Below are 4,178 nucleotides of genomic sequence, written 5' to 3'. Positions count from 1 at the left end.
GGAAAGCGAAGCCTGGCTCTCGACAGCCTCCCCTGCGATGCTCAAATCTCCGCTGGATGACTGGGTGGTTGCCCGTGGTCGACGCCCGTGCTTCTGGACTCGACCTTCTTCCACTGTTCTCCAGGAGCGAATCCCTGGGAGGTGATGCAGAGTTGCAGGTAGGTTTGAACTTGCTCGTCGCCACTGTTACGTCCGTGTAATAATAAGAAAAGGACTGCAGAGAATGGTACAACAGGTGTTTACTCAACGTGGTTCAAACTGCAACTGAAACAACAGATTACTACTCAGCGTTATATACAGGTGTGGTCACTGCCGGTACTACAGTATACATGAGCTGTAGAAAGTAGTTCCCCCCTTAAAGGTACATACATTACAATTACAGCACAGAAGGAGGTCATTCGCCCCAGTGTTTGGCCCTTGCATCTCTCTCAGCCTGATCAGCAATTTCACACATTCCTATTTTGTTTCTACCCCTAATGGACAAAAGAATAATGCAGTCACATAGCCTTTCTCCCCTTCAGCCACTCCCGTGCAGATTGTTTACGTAACTGTGGCGTGTGAGGGGAACACATTTAGTTCTTTATTTCTGTAGCTGCTTTTCATTCATTTTCCAGAAACCAAACCAAAAAGACAGCTCATGTCTCCAAGCGCATCTGTTCCAAACTTGTTTCAAATATTTTCTATGGTGATATCTACCCCTCCCTCAGACCCACACCCCAGAAACCCCGGTCAAATCTCCAACTCATCATGAGCAGTGTTGTAGGAGATCTGATAGTAATTTTATGTTTATTATTAACAGGAAACCTCAGTGATGCAAACAGAAAATAATGGATTCCAGATTTGGATCAGCAACAGATTTTACATCCAGCTTCCATCAATTTACAGAAGTATCTGTGTGGGCCCAGACAGTGAGTGTTGGCAGGACGTTCAAAATCAGGCAGGAGCACAGCTCAGCCCAACCCTTCTCCACCTGATATCAAAACATATACACCTCCAACAGGAGTGGGAACTGTGGGCAATTTTCTGCTCCATAACCCCATGGTTGAATGTAATAGTACTGCCTCTACTGAGGAGGTAATTTAACTCAACACAGACTGGCGATCAGTCCTAGGAACTTTGCAGTTTGTACGGCTCAGTGCTCACTGCCTTAATCAGATGGGCCAGTGGGAAGCTCAGAACCTTCTCTTTAAATGTTAATTATTTTCTTACTTCTTTAACTGAATGCTACATAAATCGTGCCAGCCCTTCACTGGCACAAAACTATTTGTAGATTTGAAAATGTAGCAACAAGCAAAATCATCGAGGTGTGAAAAAGCTCAACAGGTGTATTAGTAAGTGCGCCTGCCAATATAGAACTGAATCATTCAGAACAGGAAGGTTTGATTCCAGTGCTGAGTTAGCTGATCACAGCCAGGACAGTGGGAAGGGTGGTACAATTGGTATCGATAGGGAGCAAATAAAATTCACTGCGGATTCGTGATCCTGACTACTATCCCAAGACCTCTACTGGAAAGTGCACATGTGGATGTTGGGTTAGGATGGGATCGAGCTATGCTATAATAATGCCACAGTTAAATAGCCTGTCAAGATTCACTCATGAACAATGGCCACTGGGGTGAAGTATATGAGGCATCCATGAAACGATACCCCAACAAGGGCCAATGAGGTAGATCTTGACTTTGCACGATAGTGTAAAACAGGTTACAGCGAGTCGGCAGTTCAGGAGAGATATAAAACGGGCTGCCGACTCACTAGCACCCGTTTTACACTATCGCACAAAGTCAAGATCTACCCCAATGTCTTCAGGAGAGGAAGGGAAAGGAGCAAATTGAGAATATAAAAACATGAATTAATAAATATTAGAAAACAACTATAAAAGGGGAAGAAAACTTGTGTATTTTTGAAATTGTATGAATACATGCAAGCCCGAGCCAGGAGTTGCAGAGCTGTGGTCTCACTAATTGAATTTTTTGATGAAGTAACAGGGAGGATTGATGAAGGGAATGCAATGGATGTTGTCTACATGGATTTTCTGAAGGCGTTTGACAAAGTACCACATAGAAGGCTGATTAACAAAATTGAGGCTCATGGAATAGGTGGGTCAGTGGCAGCTTGGATAAGGAATTGGCTTAAGGACAGAAAACAGCGAGTAAATGGCTGTTTTTCAGACTGGAGGATGGTAGACAGTGGTGTTCCCCAAGGGTCAGTGCTGGGGCCACTGCTTTTTCTGATATATATAAATGACTGGATATTGGAATACAGAGTAGGATTTCTAAATTTGCTGATGACACCAAACTTGGGGGTGTGGCAAACAGTGATGATGATACCAATCGACTGCAACAGGACATAGAAAGGCTAGCAGATTGGGCAGACAAGTGGCAGGTGAAATTTAATACAGAGAAGTGTGAGGTGATACATTTTGGCAGAAGGAACAGGGATAGACAATATACACTTAATGGCACAGTTTTTAAGAGTGTGCAGGTAGAGAGGGACCTGGGAGTTAATGTGCATAGGTCCCTAAAGGTGGCAGGACATATTGAGAGAGTGGTTAGCAAAGCATATGGGACCTTGGGCTTCATAAATAGAGGTATTGAGTACAAAAGTAGAGAAGTTATGCTGAATCTTTATAAAGCGCTGGTTAGGCCACAACTGGAGTATTGCGTCCAGTTCTGGTCACCACACTTTAGGAAGGATGTGAAGGCCCTTGAGAGGGTGCAGAGGAGATTTACCAGAATGGTTCTGGGGATGGGGGATCTTAGCTACAAGGACAGGTTGGAGAAGCTGGATTTGTTTTCATTAGAGCAAAGGAGGTTGAGGGGTGATTTGATAGAGGTGTACAAGATTATGACGGGTTTGGATAGGCTAGATGGGGAAAGGCTGTTCCCACTAGTTGATGGTACAAGGACTAGGGGGACACAGATTTAAGGTTTTGGGCAAGAGATACAGGGGGTCGTGAGGAAAAATTTTGTAACGCAGCGAGTGGTGAGGACCTGGAACTCGCTGCCGACGGAAGTGGTGGAAGCGGAGACAGTCAATGTTTTCAAGCGGAGACTGGATAGGCATTTGAGGGAAATAAACTTGCAGGGCTACGGGGATAGAGCGGGGGAATAGGACTGACTGGATTGCTCTGCAGAGAGCCAGCATGGACTCGAAGGGCCAAATGGCCTCCTTCTGTGCTGTTATGACGCTATGACTATGACTCTGTGACTATGACTCTAATTGCTATCTACCCAATTGGGTGGGGCCCCCAATAAGACCCTGACGAGAACTGCAGGCTACTTGAAGCAAAGAGACACACATGTACCTATTTGTTATTTAGATGTGGAAGGCAAGTGTGCAGCCACACTTTCCACTTCATGAATATGTCATGACGCATTCACTGGAGCAGTCATTTCTAATCACATCAGTCATCAGGTAATTGATCCCAGAGTTCTTCTCAGTTACCCACGCAGGTAGGGACCAGCTTGGCGTAACTTTGGAAAACGGATCTTAATGGAAAGCTTTTGACTAATTCAACGGAGTTATATTTAGACCCAATTGCTCATTTTTAGGAACTGACATCACCAAGTTGTAAACTCTTCCCAAACCACGGTTCATACACAATGTGATGACTCAGAGAAGCTTTTCAAAGTCGTATTTTTGAAATTTTATTTCTTTTCTCCTTGCAGAGTCAGGCAGCTAAGCCTTTCAAAATGGGCAATTAAGACATTAGGGTATCAGGTATATGTTTTTTAAGCTTCTGATACCTATCCATCCCTGACTGGTTGAAATGGAACACTGGAAGATGTGAAGTATGATTGATAACATTTACAGCTGGTTTGCCCATGAAGACAATGGCTTGATACAGAACATTGACCCAACAAAAGGGTCTTGTGATCTACCTTAGCACTGTTTACTTTATTCAATAAAGCACCTGGTTAGATTTGTTGTTATCCTAATGAAAATGATAATAAACAAATGCTCCTGTGCTGTGTTCCGTGTCTTGTCGATTTACTCTCCTCTAACTAATGCAATATACTTGCCGCCATCCCAGAAGCCTAATTACTTCATTGCATTAGATGTTTTTGATATTTCCATTAAATATGCAGCACGGCACTAGAACTGAAATGTTAAACCTGCTTTCCTTCTTCCTTTACTTATATTTTGGAAGAAAAACTGAACCATTTTTGGTAAGGTAG

At 43.6% G+C, this 4,178-nt stretch overlaps 1 long non-coding RNA gene across 1 annotated transcript; it reads left to right on the top strand.

The window, feature by feature from the left end:
- Positions 1-240: 240 nt before the first annotated feature.
- On the top strand, positions 241-3,973 carry LOC147121051 (uncharacterized). The gene is made up of 2 exons (XR_015075378.1): positions 241-908; positions 3,669-3,973. It is a non-coding gene; the product is annotated as an uncharacterized LOC147121051 (long non-coding RNA).
- Positions 3,974-4,178: the final 205 nt, after the last annotated feature.

The sequence above is a fragment of the Somniosus microcephalus genome, chromosome 3 (genome assembly GCF_052327205.1).
Source record: "Somniosus microcephalus isolate GS21.2 chromosome 3, FLI_Smic_1.0, whole genome shotgun sequence".
Lineage (NCBI taxonomy): Eukaryota > Metazoa > Chordata > Chondrichthyes > Squaliformes > Somniosidae > Somniosus > Somniosus microcephalus.
This window is presented reverse-complemented; position numbering and strand designations above follow the sequence as displayed.